General features: G+C 53.9%; 1 non-coding gene across 1 annotated transcript; it reads left to right on the forward strand.

Annotated features, from left to right (window-relative positions):
• Positions 1–1,672: 1,672 nt before the first annotated feature.
• On the forward strand, positions 1,673–1,824 carry LOC143694556 (5.8S ribosomal RNA). The gene has a single exon (XR_013183134.1). It is a non-coding gene; the product is annotated as a 5.8S ribosomal RNA (ribosomal RNA).
• Positions 1,825–16,229: the final 14,405 nt, after the last annotated feature.

The following is a 16,229-nucleotide window of genomic DNA, read 5'->3' on the forward strand; positions in this document are numbered from 1 at the left end:
TTGCTGAAAAGGGCTGGCGGGGCCGGGCGGCGGTTTAAAGACTCGGGCGGCTTGGCGCAGCCCACTGTGGCGGCAGCGGTGCCGGCGGCGGTGGCAGCAGGCGCGCCGGGCAGTGGCCATACGGGGTGCCACTGAGGGGTGGGGAGCAGCTACTCCCACCGATCCCCTGCGGGGGTTGTCCCATCGCCACCGGCCGTGCTCCTCCATCGCTGTCGTTGTCCCACTGCAGGGGTAAACTGTGCCGCGCCGGGGAGGGGCGCCCTGCCCCCCCCCCCCCCCCCCCCCCCGGCTGCCTGGCCTCGGCGGAGAGGCTGCGGCACGCTGTCGGCCGCGGGAGCCGACCCGCTCGCCTTGTCGTAACGGGCGACGCCGGCAGAGAGCGCGCACTCTCTGTCCTTCCTCGGTCGTGGGGTCGCAGCCACTGGGGCCCACCCGCTCTCTCTCTCCTCGGCCCGCTGCCACGGTCTCTGGCGGGTGGGGCGCCGCGTCCGTCGCGTCAGGCGCCTCTCCTCCCCTCGACGGCGTTTTCTCCTCAAACGCCCACCGGCCACACTGTCGTCCCCTGGCCATCCCCTGGCTCGACCGCCCGCTCGTGAGGGGTGAGCGCTTGGCAGGCCCTCCGGCAGCCAAGGCCCGCGAGCACGGGCGACCCCGTGCCAAGCGGCGGCGGCGGCACTGCTCAACGGGTGTCCCTCCCTGCAGGGACGGTCGGCCGGAAGGCGCCCGCCATCGCCCGGCTGCGGTCCCGTCCTAGGCCCCGCTCGTCGCGTCCTCCATCGCCCTTCCTGGCTGCGTGTGGGCCACAGGAAGGTGTGCGGGGCGGCCACGGGGGCACTTCTCCCTGCCCAGTCTCCACGTGAAAATGAGGAGAGCGGGCCTTGCCCCCCGGCTCAGCACCGTACCGCCTTCTGCCAAGCACTTGCCTGAGGCAAGGGGCCCCGGCGGTGCGACGTGGTGGTCCCGGGAGTGCGGCCCTGGCGGTGACGGAGTCTGCCGTTCAGCCGGCCATGGGCGCCGGTGATGCTGGTTTCGGTCTCGGTGGCGCCCGCCTCCCGGGCTGGTGGTGGAGCGCGTCTGCCGGTCGCTCGCCCACCCGGCAAGGTAGCGGTCCCGCAGGAGGCACGCCGGCGGGGGCTGGTCGTTGTCGTGTGCCGTCTTGAGCTGGGGGAAGGCTGTGAAGTGAGCAAAGAAAAAACAAAGCCGGCTCCACAGCAGCACGGCGGTGCTCCGCGAGGCCCGCGGAATCGGGGGCCGAGGGAGAACCGGCATGTGCAGGGGCCGACGGCCGCGCGCCCCCGGCCGCGAGCCGTGTGTGTTGTGCGTGTCATCCCATCAAAGCAAGAAGCGGGTGGGCCACCATGCCCTCCTGCGTTACGGTGCGTGCCGCGTGGCCCTCCGCGCGGATGCCAGGCCAAGCCCAAGCGCCTGGGCGGCCTCTGAAGGACGGCGTTTGTGAGGTCGGCGTTTCCCGTCGCAGGGGGATGCGGTCGGGGGCGTGGGCTCCCCCGCCTCTTGGCCGGCCTTCAGAGCGTGGGTTGCTCCAGTTTTTTTTTTCCCCTTCGGTTTCTGTGTGCTCGTACGGTCAAAGCCAGGTGCGCGCGCCCGCGCGTCCTCGGCACCAGAGTAACAAAAAAAGAGGCCGCTCGGCGTGAGCAGTGCCCGAAAGCCAGACAACTCTTAGCGGTGAATCACTTGGCTCATGCGTCGATGAAGAACGCAGCTAGCTGCGAGAATTAATGTGAATTGCAGGACACATTGATCATCGACACTTCGAACGCACTTGCGGTCCCGGATTTTTCCCGAGGCTACCCTGTCTGAGGATCGCTTGACGATCAATCGCCATCGCGGGGCCACCCCGGCGGCATGGCTGGGGTCGCCTCCCAGGCCTGTCACCCGTGGCGGTGGCGGCAGCGGCGGCGTCCCGCCAGTGCCCGGAGGGAAGGCGGTCAGGGGTTCGGTGAGGGAAGCGCTTCCCTAGGCGGCCTCGATCCCTTCCCTGCGGCCAGGCAGGCGTCATCGTCATCGCGGTCGTCGTCATCGTCGATGCGCAGGGCCTTCATTCCCCTAAATGCAGACTCGGGGAGCGGTCCCTAGCTCCCCACTCCAGGAGCCAGCTGCTGGGGCGGAGCTCATCCTTGCCGGGACCGTGCCGTGGATGCGGTGGCACGGCGGCCTGGGGAGAGCGAGAGACAGCGTCGAAAGGCGCCGCCGAGGGCCGAGAGAAAGAGAGAGGAGGGTGAGACGGGGAGGCAAGGCGGGGGCCTCACCCCCGGCCTCCCCCCGGCACCAGCGGCTGTCTGCGGGTGTGTACTGAGGCAGTACCATGTTGTGCTGCCGCACACACGCACGAGGCGAGAGCACTGGGGACGGGGGTTCTGATCCCCTCCTCCCTTTGCCCGCCTCCTCCTCTTCTGTCATGGTCTCGGGGTGCACTGAGGGGCGCAGTCGCTCCTCTCTCTCTCCCCGCCAAGGCCATCGCGCGCGCCACTGCCTGACCAGTCCTCCTGCACGGGGCCATCTCTGCCGCGCTCCCTTTTTGGTTCTCGTCTCTGAGATGGGGCTCTCCTTCTCCTCATCGCTCACTCGCGCACGTGCGCGCTCTCTCTGCTCTCTCTCTCCGGCTCCCTCTGGGAGCGCGGAGAGGAGGGGGGGCAGGCAGTGTAGCGGGTGGGGGAGACACGGCAGCCGTCTCTGTGCAAGCCCCTGCGCGCAGCGCAGCCAAGCTTTGGGCTTGCAACCTCAGATCAGACGTGGCGACCCACTGAATTTAAGCATATTAGTCAGCAGAGGAAAAGAAACTAACGAGGATTCCCTCAGTAACGGCAAGCAAAGAGGGAAAAGCCCAGCGCTGAATCTCCGCCCCGTGGTGGGGCACGGGACATGTGGCATAAAGAAGCCCCCCTCCCTGGCAGCGCTCTCGGGGGACCCAAGTCCTTGTGATTGAGGCCGCAGCCTGTGGACGGTGTGAGGCCGGTAGCAGCCCCCCAGTGCTCCAGGCCCGGGACTTCTCGGAGTCGGGTTGCTTGGGAATGCAGCCCAAAGCGGGTGGTAAACTCCATCTAAGGCTAAATACAGGCATGAGACCGATAGCCAACAAGTACCATAAGGGAATGTTGAAAAGAACTTTGAAGAGAGAGTTCAAGAGGGTGTGAAACCGTTAAGAGGTAAATGGGTGTGGACTGCGCAATCCGCCCGGAGGACTCAACCCAGGGAGTTGCGGGCAGCCGGCGCGGGTTCGACGGATCCTCACCTCTGCCTCCCCTCCCTCCCCCGGGCGAACCCTGTCCGCGGGGGCGAGCCGGGGGGGCGGTCCGGTGTGGGGACCACCCCTTGGCTGGCGGCCGGCCCTGGCCGGGCTCATTTCCTCTGCGGCAGTGCACCGCGACTGGCTCCGGGTCGGCTGGGAAGGCCTCCGGCGGGCAGGTGGCCCGACGCCACACAAGTGGCGGTGAGTGTTACAGCCCCCGGGCAGCTGGTCTTGCTGAATCCCAGGGCCGAGGGAGAGGACCGCCGCCATGCCCTCCTGCCCCCCCATCAGCGGCGCCGTGTTGGGGGGGCGTCGCTTTTCCCCCCCCTCCCCCTCCCGGGGTGGATAGGGCACGGGCGGCGTCCCCGCAGCACGGCGTTTCACGCAGGGGTGCAGGACCGGGCCCACCAGCCTCCGGCGCCGCTGTCAACCGGGGCGGACTGTCCTCAGTGCGCCCCAACCGCGTGGCACCGCCGGGCCAGGCTTGACGGGCCGCGCTTGGGCACCTGGGGTACGCGGCGATATCAGCTACCCACCCGACCCGTCTTGAAACACGGGCCAAGGAGTCTAGCACGTGCGCGAGTCAGGGGCCGTCGTCGAAAGCCCGCGGTGCAATGAAGGTGAGAGACAGCGCGCGCTGGCTCAGGTGGGATCCCGGGGCGCGTGTCGCGCCTGGCAGCCCTGGGCGCACAACCGGCCCATCTCACCCGCTGCCCCCTCGCGGGACCGGGGAGGTGGAGCGTGAGCGTCCATGCTAGGACCCGAAAGATGGTGAACTATGCCTGGGCAGGCCGAAGCCAGAGGAAATTCTGGTGGAGGTCCATAGCGGTCCTGATGTGCAAATCGGTCATCTGACCCGGGTCTAGGGGTGAAAGGCTAATCGAACCATCTAGTAGCTGGATCCCTCCAAAGTTTCCCTCAGGATAGCTGGCACTCGGCAATGTTCAGTTTTACTCAGTAAACCGAATGGTTAGAGGTCCTGTGACTGAAACGATCTCTACCTATTCTCAAACTTTCAATGGGTAAGGGGGCCGGCTCGCTGGCATGGAGCCGTGCCGTGGAATGCAAGTGCTCATTGGCCACTTTTGGTAAGCAGAACTGGCGCTGCAGGATGAACTGAACGCCAGGTTAAGGTGCCTGATGCCAACGCTCATCAGAGCCCAGAAAAGGTGTTGGTTGATCTAGACAGCAGGACGGTGGCCATGGAAGTCGGAATCTGCTAAGGAGTGTGTAACAACTCACCTGCCGAATCAACTAGCCCTGAAAATGGATGGCGCTGGAACGTCAGGCCCTTACCCGGCCGTCGCCGGCAGTGCGATGCCCACAGGGGCTAGGCCGCGACGAGTAGGAGGGCTGCTGGGTGCGCCTCGAAGCCTGGGGCATGGGCCTGGGTGGAGCTGCCGCAGGTGCAGATCTTGGTGGTAGTAGCAAATATTCAAAGGAGAGCTTTGAAGGCCGAAGTGGAGCAGGGTTCCATGTGAACAGCAGTTGAACATGGGTCAGTCGGTCCTAAGCGATAGGCGAGCGCCGTTCCGATAGGGTGGGCGATGGCCTCCATTGCCCTCAGCAAAGGGAGTCGGGTTCAGATCCCCGAATCCGGAGTGGCGGAGACGGGTGCCGCGAGGCGCCCAGTGCGGTGACGCAACCGATTCCGGAGAAGCCGGTGGGAGCTCCGGGGAGAGTTCTCTTTCCTTTGTGAAGGGCTGGGCGCCCTGGAATGGGTTCGCCCCGAGAGAGGGGCCCGCGCCTTGGAAAGCGTCGCAGTTACGGCAGCGTCCGGTGAGCTCTTGCTGGCCCGTGAAAATCTGGGGGAGAGGGTGTAAGTCTCGCACTGGGCCGTACCCATATCCGCAGCAGGTCTCCAAGGTGAACAGCCTCTGGCATGTTGGAACAATGTAGGTAAGGGAAGTCGGCAAGCTGGATCCGTAACTTCGGGATAAGGATTGGCTCTAAGGGCTGGGTCGGTTGGGCTGGGGCGCGAAGTGGGGCTGGGTGCGCGCCGCGGCTGGACGAGGCGCGGCGCGCAGGTGAGTGCACTCCGCGTGGCCCGCCCGGGCGCTGATGTGCGTGCACGCGCACGCGGCAGCAACTCTGGACACGCGTTGGGCCCTTCCCGTGGATCGCCCTGGCTGCGGTGGGCGCTGCCCGCTCCCCCCTCCGCCCCTCTCCACCTTGTTTCGGCCGGAGCCCCAGCGGCGGCCGCCGCCGTCGTCGTCGCACATCACTGCCCCATCGGTTCCCGCCGGCGGGGTCCCCGTGGCGCGCGGCCAGTGCGCGCGCGGCTGCGGCTGGCGTCGGCTGAGTGGTTCGCGCAGGGGAGGGTCCCCGGGGGGGTCCCCGGACTGGCGCCCCGCCTCGGCTGGCACCTAGCAGCCGGCTTAGAACTGGTGCAGACCAGGGGAATCCAACTGTTTAATTAAAACAAAGCATCGCGAAGGCCCGGGGCGGGTGTTGACGCGATGTGATTTCTGTCCAGTGCTCTGAATGTCAAAGTGAAGAAATTCATTGAAGCGTGGGTAAACGGCAGGAGTAACTATGACTCTCTTAAGGGCGTCTTGAGAAAGTCTAGTTACAACTGGGCATAGCTGCAGAGATCGCACCTCCTCGTGGTCCCACTGGTAAGCCCTTAACAGGGTGACTAAGTCGATATCTGCCCCAGTCTGGGAGCCATTGGGACTCACCAGCCCAACAGTTCCTTCCAAATTTCGGTGAAACAAATTTCTCGGTCTAAGTCGTTAGGCTTACTACCTGAAACCTGGCCCCCCAGTCGGACAGGGGCGATGGGTTTGGAGGTGGGCTGACCACCCAATCCGTTACTGATGTTGAATCCGGTCATGACTCGGCTATTCCAAATCCAATTCCGTTCCTCGGAAGAGGAAACTGGGGGCGGCCGTTACACCTTACTAGGGTATTGGTGGGCACTCAGACCTCCCGAGATGATTTTGTAACATCTACAATCACCAAATTGACAGAAAATGAATTGGGCTTGCTGGTGAATTTTTCTTTAGAACTGTATAGGTCAGATCTGCAGGATTTTGTATTTGGGGGGTATCTTTTGTAGCAATGTTTATTGATAGATGTATGCGTATTACTTTTATATTTTAATAAACTAGACGGTAGCTAGGTTCGCAAGGCAGCCACAAGCCAGTTAGGTAGCTCATAGTGGGTAGGGACAGGAATTTGAATTCACAACGCGTCAAATACCACCTGACTCGGACCAATCTTACCGGTCTTGTACCGCTTAACCGGATTTGTCCAAGGTGGACGGGCCACCTTTACTTAACCCGGAAAAGGGACATATATTATTTATATGTGTTCGATATATAGCCAAATGCCTCATCATCTAATTAGTGACTGTCCCAGGGTGACGTTATGATGCTTGTATCCCCATTCATGTGTTCTGTTAATGTTGGATATTGTGTTCTGTACCTTTAAGACTGGCTCTGAAGAGGGAAAGTTTTGTTTTGCTTTTCTTATCAGCCTGGCGGGACACAGAGACTGCAGCTTTTGCTTTTTTCTGCTTTTGCTTTTTGCTTTGCTCTCTCTCGCTCTTGCTTGCTTCGCTTCTGCTTGCTTTTGCTCATTAGCTAGTTTAGCTAAACTGTCCAGATTTCTTCCTGGACTGTTTCTCCTTTCCTTTTCCTGACCATTTCAAACCTGCTCCAGACTGGGACCTGGGAAACACCAATATCCTGCACCTTGTGGCCTGCAGCAGCTGCCCCAGCACCAGAGGGACTGAGAACAGAGTGACCACCCCCCAAGAGAGGCTTTCTGAATTTGTCATGTTTTTCAGAGTGGTGTCATCCGGTATTGTTCATTTTGTGTGCTGGGGGGTGCTGTGCTTGTTAAATAAACAGGTTCTTTCCACTTCTCTCTGAGGAATCCTTCCGAAACCGGTTGGGGGGAGGGGCTGTGTGGGTTTGCTTACTGGAGGGGCCCTAATTTGGAAATTCTCCTCCAAATTTGCCCTAAACCATGACCAGAATAGCTCTCCTGCTGGGCTTGATGGCAATGATGTGCAAGAAGTTTATAAACATGTTGGGGTCTGCTCCAGGTATGAATGGTTCCTGGCTATGGTTATTCGTCCAGTTTGTTAGAGGAGGAGCAGCAAGGAATGAGGCTTTTCAGCCTTTGCTTTCCTTCTTCTCCTATGAATCGGTTGCATCAGTAGTGAAGGATGTTCAGTTTCCCCTGAATGTTAAAGAAACCATCTTTCTGGTATTCAATCTGGTAACCTTCTTCTATACAGTCTGCTGCTTCTCCAGAATGAGGACTGAGATTTCTAGACGGGCTGATGAGACCCCTGACTCAGGAGTAGACCCAGGCATGGAACATCCTGAGCAGTGTGGGAAATGGGAGGATATGGGCCAAATCCTGAAGGAATTCTCTGACCCTATAGTCTGGGATTTTCCCCATGAACAAATTCAGAACCCAGCTGAGGTGGGGAAATATCTGAAAGAGAAATACCAGGATGAGCCTAAGGAGAGAAAGGTCATTGCAGTGAGCTGGGCCCTGGCATATGCTTATCGCACTCTGTTGGAGACTGTAGGACAGCAGACAGAGGCAGGGGGGCAGGGAGATAAATCAGCAGCTGTCCCAGTCACTCAGGCTGCAGCCAACACCACAGGCTCGAAGCCAGCAGCCAAACCAGATAGTGAGCCTAAGCCAGCAGCTAAACCAATGGCTGTGGCTACCAGTACTAGAAGTGGGAAATGCACGGACAAGACCAATCGACCAGTGGATGATGATGATGATGATGCAGCAGAAGGAACCTCAATGCCTCCTGACATAAAATCAGGAGTCAAAGCAGCAGGTGCAAGACCAGATGCAAATATTGAGTCCTTTTCCCTGAAGGACCTTTGTGGCTTACGGAAGGATTACACCTGATGACCTGATGAATCCATAATTAGTTGGTTAGTCCGTCTCTGGGATGCTGCAGGCGAGGCTACAATTCTGGATGGCACGGAAGTGAGGCATTTGGGATCCCTGTCACATGATCCTGTCATCGACCAAGGAATGATTAGGGGGGCAAACCCCCACAGCCTCTGAGCACGGGTCTTGGAAAGTTGCACACAAAGATACCTGTGTGCAGATGATCTTTATATGCAACAAACACAGTGGAAGACCATAGAGCAAGGGATCCAACGCCTGAGAGAGATGGCAGTGGCAGAGATTATCTTCTCAGATGATGTAACAACTAGGAACCCAGACTTGGTGCCATGCACGTCTGTGATGTGGCGGAAACTTGTGCGACTTGGGCCACACGAATATGCTTCTGCCTCAGCCATAATGAAGAGGGATGAGAGGGATGAGACTGTGCTGGATATGGCAAGGAAGCTCCGAGCATATGCAGATGCTGTGCATGGCCCAACACATGGCAGAATTGCAGTGGTAGAAACACATCTGCAGAACTTAGAGGATAAGCTAGAGGAGAATCATAAGAAGCTCAGAGAGGAGATTAAAGAAGACCTTCTCCAAATCTCGGCAGTACAGATCAGAGGTTCTGGTATCCAAGGCAGACGTTTCCCAGATGGCCAGAGAAGGTACACCCCACGAAGAGAGCTGTGGTTCTACCTGCGTGACTGTGGAGAAAACATGAGGAGGTGGGATGGAAAACCTACTGCTGTTCTGGCACGACGGGTGCGTGAATTGAAGGAAGCCACCAGGAAGAAAGCAGCTCCAGTTGCCCGTAGCCGAACCACCAGGTATGATGCTGATGATGCCATGTCTGATCCCCTTGAAGGAACATCCAAGACATATACCCAGGGAAAGAAGGATAACCAGGCTTAGAGGGGCCCTGCCTCTAGCCAGGTAGAGGCTAGGGAAAATCGTGTTTTCTGGTCTGTGTGGATTCATTGGCCTGGCACATCGGAGCCACAAGAGCATAAAGCTTTGGATGATACTGGTGCTCAATGTACATTAATTCCGTCGAGACATGTGGGGACAGAGTCTGTTTCTATTGCTGGTGTGACAGGGGGATCCCAGGATTTCACTTTGGTGGAGGCTGATGTGAGCCTCACTGGGAATGAGTGGAAGAAACATCCTATTGTGACTGGCCCAGAGGCCCCATGTATTTTGGGCATAGACTACCTTCGAAGTGGGTATTTCAAAGACCCAAAAGGACTCAAGTGGGCATTTGGGATAGCTGCTGTAGAGACAGAGGGCATCCAGCAATTGAACACCTTGCCTGGGCTGTCTGAGAATCCATCTGCAGTAGGATGTCTGATGGGAGAAGAGCAACGAGTGCCAATTGCCACTTCCATAGTGCATCGACGACAGTATAGAACCACTCGAGATGCTGTGATCCCCATCCACAAGATGATCCGAGAACTGGAGAGCCAAGGGGTGGTCAGCAAGACCCACTCACCCTTCAACAGCCCCATTTGGCCTGTGCGAAAATCTGAAGGAGAATGGAGATTGACTGTGGACTACCGTGCATTGAATGAGGTGACTCCACCACTGAGTGCTGCCATGCCAGACATATTAGAGCTCCAGTACAAGCTGGAGTCCAAGGCAGCGAGGTGGTATGCCACTATAGACATTGCCAATGCATTTTTCTCCATTCCTCTGGCAGCAGAATGCAGGCCTCAGTTGGCTTTCACGTGGAGGGGAGTGCAGTATACCTGGAACCGACTGCCCCAGGGATGGAAGCACAGTCCCACCATCTGCCATGGACTGATCCAGACTGCACTAGAAAGGGGTGAGGCTCCAGAACATCTGCAATATATTGATGACATCATTGTGTGGGGGAACACAGCTGCGGAAGTGTTTGAGAAAGGAAAGGGAATCATCCAAATCCTCCTGGGAGCTGGTTTTGCCATTAAAAAGAGCAAAGTCAAGGGACCAGCTGGTGAGATTCAGTTCCTGGGAGTGAAGTGGCAAGATGGATGGCGTCAGATTCCTACAGACGTCATCAACAAGATCACAGCAATGTCTCCACCCACCAATAAGAAAGAGACACAAGCTTTCCTAGGTGCCATAGGTTTTTGGAGGATGCACATTCCTGAGTATAGTCAGATCGTGAGCCCTCTTTACCCTCTTTACCTGGTCAACCGCAAGAAGAACACTTTCCACTGGGGCCCAGAGCAGCAACAAGCCTTTGTCCAGATCAAGCAGTAGCTCTTGGCCCAGTTAGGACGGGACCAGATGTGAAGAACATGCTCTATTCTGCAGCCAGGAACCATGGCTTGTCTTGTAGCCTTTGGCAGAAGGTGCCTGGGGAGACTCGGGGTCGACCACTGGGATTTTGGAGTCGAGGCTACAGAGGCTCTGAGGCCAACTGCACTCCCACAGAGAAGGAAATCTTGGCTGCCTATGAAGGAGTCCAGGCTGCCTCAGAGGTGATTGGTACAGAAGCGCAGCTCCTCCTGGCACCCCGACTGCCGGTGCTGGGGTGGATGTTCAAAGGCAAGGTTCCTTCCACTCACCATGCCACCAGTGCCACACGGAGCAAGTGGATTGCTCTTATCACTCAGCACGCCCATATAGGTAAACTGAATCGCCCTGGGATTTTGGAGGTAATTACAAATTGGCCCGAAGGTGAGAATTTTGGTGTCACAGATGAAGAACAAGAACCAGTGACACGGGCTGAAGAGGCTCCTCCATATAACCAACTGCCCCCAGAGGAAACACGCTCTGCTCTTTTCACTGACGGTTCCTGTCGCATCTTAGGGATGAACCGGAAGTGGAAAGCAGCCATATGGAGCCCCACACGACAGGTTGCACAAGCTACCGAAGGAGAAGGTGGATCAAGTCAACTTGCAGAACTCAAAGCCATTCAACTGGCCCTGGACATTGCAGAAAGAGAGAAATGGCCAAAGCTCTACCTCTATACTGATTCATGGATGGTAGCCAATGCTCTGTGGGGATGGCTGGAGAGGTGGAAGAAGGCTAACTGGCAGCGTAGAGGAAAACCAATTTGGGCTGCTGATGAGTGGAAGGATATTGCTACCAGGGTAGGGAGGCTATCTGTGAAAGTCTGCCATGTAGATGCCCATGTCCCCAAGAGTAGGGCCAATGAGGAGCACCAAAACAATGAGCAGGTAGACCAGGCAGCAAAGATAGGGGTGTCAAAGATAGACCTAGATTGTGAACACAAGGGAGAGTTATTCCTGGCTCAATGGGCCCATGATGCCTCAGGCCATCAGGGCAGAGATGCCACCTGTAAGTGGGCATGAGCCCCAGGGGTGGATTTAACCATGGACAGTATTTCTCAGGTTATCCATGACTGTGAGACGTGTGCTGCCATCAAGCAGGCCAAGCGAGTGAAGCCCCTCTGGTATGGTGGGCTGTGGTCCAAGTACAAGTATGGGCAGGCCTGGCAGATTGACTGCATCCCACTGCCCCAGACACGCCAGGGCAAGCGCCATGTGCTGACCATGGTGGAAGCCACCACTGGATGGTTGGAAACCTATCCTGTGTCTCATGCTACTGCCCGGAACACCATCCTGGGCCTGGAAAAGAAAATCCTGTGGAGACATGGTACCCCTGAGAGGATTGAGTCAGACAATGGGACTCATTTCAAGAACAGCCTTATCAACACCTGGGCTAGCGAACATGGCATTGAGTGGGTGTACCACATCCCCTACCATGCACCAGCTGCAGGCAAAGTGGAGAGGTACAATGGACTACTAAAAACCCAGCTGAACCTTTGGGTGGGGGGATCTTTCAAAAATTGGGAGCAGCATTTAGCAAAGGCCACCTGGTTAGTCAACACCCGAGGTTCCACCAACCGAGCAGGTCCTGCCCAGTCTGAGTCCCTGAATGTAATAGATGGAGATAAAGTCCCAGTGGTGCATGTCAGAGGTTTGTTAGGGAAGACTGTGTGGGTCAATTCTGCCTCGAGTACAGACAAACCCATTTGTGGGGTTGTCTTTGCTCAGGGACCAGGTTGCACATGGTGGATGATGCAAAGAGATGGAACAACACGATGTGTACCTCAGGGAGATCTGATTGTGGGGTGAGAATGATATGCAATATCACTGTTCATTGGATGTTACTGCCATTGTCTGTACATTAAACCATACAGACATGAGACAGAAGGAAATGTGTAAGTGTTGAAGGTCTGGGCAAGTGGGAGATGGAGAAGGAGATGTGCAAGTGTCGAAGGTCTGAGCAAGTGATAGATGGAGCTTTGAGTGAGTAAGGTGAAAGGGGTGAAATCCTGCAGCTCTGTAGTATAGGGCCTGGATTCAGTGGTCCAGCGTGGGGATGTGATGAGGGCATGATGGGTATTGCTTGTAAATTTTGGGGGAGCAGATGGAAATTTTGTGTGAATAAATGCATGATGTGTGGTAGTATGGTGATGATATGGGGATAAGGGGTGGAATGTCCTAGGGTGACGTTATGATGCTTGTATCCCCATTCATGTGTTCTGTTAATGTTGGATATTGTGTTCTGTACCTTTAAGACTGGCTCTGAAGAGGGAAAGTTTTGTTTTGGTTTTCTTATCAGCCTGGCGGGACACAGAGACTGCGGCTTTTGCTTTTTCTGCTTTTGCTTTTTGCTTTGCTCTCTCTCTCGCTCTTGCTTGCTTCGCTTCTGCTTGCTTTTGCTCATTAGCTAGTTTAGCTAAACTGTCCAGATTTCTTCCTGGACTGTTTCTCCTTTCCTTTTCCTGACCATTTCAAACCTGCTCCAGACTGGGACCTGGGAAACACCAGAGTCTGCACCTTGTGGCCTGCAGCAGCTGCCCCAGCGCCAGAGGGACTGAGAACAGAGTGACCACCCCCCAAGAGAGACTTTCTGAATTTGTCATCTTTTTTTTCAGAGCGGTGTCATCCGGTATTGTTCATTTTGTGTGCTGGGGGGTGCTGTGCTTGTTAAATAAACAGGTTCTTTCCACTTCTCTCTGAGGAATCCTTCTGAAACCGGTTGGGGGGAGGGGCTGTGTGGGTTTGCTTACTGGAGGGGCCCTAATTTGGAAATTCTCCTCGAAATTTGCCTTAAACCACGACACTGAGTTATAAGTAAATGCTTGAATTGTGGGAATAATTAGTATTGTGGTTCACAAAATTTATGCTCTTATTGCAAAAAGTGTTAAAGTAATAACTGTTTTGTGGATGGAAATTATTAGTGCCTGTTGAATGAGAGATACCTGAAGAACGGTAGGAGACCACAGTTAAAGGGTGTCAAAAACAATTTGCCTGGAATCTAGTTAAGAGAAAGTGACAAGGAAATAGAGGGCAAGACCAGATTGGCCTCTGTATTTTGCCACCGAGAAGATCAAATACACCTGCTGTGGGCTGCAACCTCACAGGCATGGGAGGTGGGAGTATGAGCCATACTGGACCTCTGTTATTCCTGTTTCTGGCACTCATTTGTTGTCTTTTCCCTTTCGGGATACCAGCAAGATCGTGTCACAACTGCTACAGAAAGCATCACATGGAAAGAAACCAAAGTTCTTCTTTTATTACACACACCTAGGTCAACAGCCACTGTTATAATCCATCCAAATTAAGAACCTGTAGGCAAAATGGAGTGAATTATTGGATTACAAGAAACTTAGGAAAAAATGGTAATAGATTTGGAATTGAATGTCCAAAAGGAGAGAGATGGATTTGTTTTACATTTAATCTTGAAGATACAGTTCAAGATTTGGTAAAACAACCAAACAGTAAATGAAAAGGTAAAATCAGCACAGCAATTTAACTCTGTATTGACCCCAAATTATCTATTGAGTCGTACTACAAGACTCCAAGCAGTTATAGAAATGGTAGCAAATAAAGCCGCCCAGGCATTAGAGTTAATATCAAGTCAGCTAAGCCAAACAAAACCTGTAGTGTATCAGAATAGGTTGGCTTTAGACTATTTATCGGCCAAAGAAGGGAGTGTTTGTGGAAAGTTCAATATATCAGACTGTTGAAAATTGATGATCACAGAAAAGTCATTCTAGCAAAAGCAAAAGAAATCAAAGAAGAAAAATATATATATATGCATATAATAACCCAGGTAGCGGTCCAAAAGAATTAGAAAACATAGTTAAAACCTAGCTGGTGGGGTCATGTATTAGAAGAAATTAAGATCTTTCATTTTATGTGTTACAACTGTTTTTATATTTCTTCCTTGTGTAATCCCCTGTTTTATTTTGCCAGCATAGTCCAGAAGATGCAAGTAGATAAGAAATATTGCTCAAGCCAAATGATTTACAAAGAATAAGAGTGGGGATTGTGAAAAATGCATGTATTTTATGATTGGCTTTTTGCAAATATTAAAATGAATATTATAAGTGTTGTGTTAGAAAGTAATGCTGTATTAGTTCTCTTAAGTACTGTGTTAAATATAGTTTTAGGTTATAAAAATTGTTAAAATAGAAACGATGCTATGTAGGGTACTTTTTTTAAAAAGAAAGGACTCGCAGCGAGATAGCAGCCACAGGGCACCTAAATCTTTCAGAGAAGAAGAATTTATTGCCCTCTTATCAGAAGAAATGAACTTCCCGCCTCAAAGGCGCTGTTAGGATTCGGAGGAAGAAGCTGACGATGACCAGACAGAATTCTGTATTTGAATGGAATTTATGCATCATGTATGAAGTGTATGAATATGCAACAGGCTATTGTTTTTAAGGGTTAATCCTTTGTTAATGGGTGTCCTTTTTCGGGCCCATGCTGCCCAGTAAAAGGTACCCAGACGTCCGTAACTCTTTGTCTTTATTGTCTCATATCGTCTTAATTCAATTTGTCCAAATTATTACTACTCTAATTGTATTACTATTTTTATAACCATTTTATTACTATTAAACTTTTAAAAATTTTAAAAACAAGTGATTGGCGTTTTTAACATATTGTGTTCTTATATGTTTTAGTTGCCTAAAGCTGTAGTTTGGTTTGCTGCAGTTCCTCCCTGTTACAGTGGTACTGCCCCCGTTGCCTCCTCCCTCCTTTTTAATGTCAATCTCGCTGCCTCCTGTTGCCGTTACGGCGTGGCGACCTGGTTCGGGAGGTCCGGCACGGTGACCCAAGGCCCAGGGTCACTCGGTCCAATGCTACATACACCAATGTGGTGGACAGCAAATGGCGTTTATTGAGGGGTCTCAGGGGTATTTATGGCTTGGGCAGTCTGTGTCACTTCCCTCTGCTCACGTCCGGCCGGGTGTGGCCAGGTACGGAGCAAAGGTCAGACTGCAGGGTGAGGGGGAGCTTCTTATCTACCCGTACAGCCCGAGATCTTCCGCACGCAGATCCCTAGCTCTCCACATTTCCCCCCCCCATGATTAGTAAAAATCTTATAAAATTATAAAATGTAAAGGTTACAAAATTTCATGGGTTAGTAGAATTAGTGTAAAATCATAAGTTTGTTAGTAAGTGGCGCGCCTTAAAGTAATTGTCGGCGCTCGAGAAACAAAATGTTAGCCGTTTCCAAACACCTTTTAACAAATAGCACCAGTTTGTTTAATATGCAAGGCCCGAAGATTAGGGTTAGTAAGATTATAGTGACTGGGCCTATTAGGGTAGAAATCAGGGTGGTGAGCCATGGAGACCGGTTGAACCACGACTCGAACCAGCCCTGTTGAGCTTCTCTATCTGCTTTCCTTAGGTTTAGCTGATTTCTCAGTTCGGCCATGGAGTCTCTGACGACTCCGGTGTGGTCTGCATAAAAGCAGCATTCCTCTTTCAAGGCAGCACACAGGCCCCCTTGCTGCATGAATAAGAGGTCCAGTCCTCTCCTGTTTTGGAGGACAACCTCTGAGAGTGAGGAAAGGGATTTTTCCAGGGAAGAGATGGATTTCTCGATCCTTTGCAAGTCCTCATCAACTGTCATCTGCAGTTGTGCCAGTCCCTGATGTTGTGTTGCAAGGGCCAAGATGCCTGTGGCAGCGCCGATAGCTCCTAAACCAAGGAGCATTGCGATGGTGATGCCTGTTATCACCTCTCGTTTGTAGAGCCGGTTGGGTTCCTCGAACAAGTGGTACACCTCTTCTTCCTGGCGATACAGGACTCTGGGGACAATTAGAACTTGGACACAAAAGTCAGTAGAATGGTCG

This window comes from Agelaius phoeniceus, chromosome 7 (assembly GCF_051311805.1).
Source record: "Agelaius phoeniceus isolate bAgePho1 chromosome 7, bAgePho1.hap1, whole genome shotgun sequence".
NCBI classification, from domain to species: Eukaryota; Metazoa; Chordata; class Aves; order Passeriformes; family Icteridae; genus Agelaius; species Agelaius phoeniceus.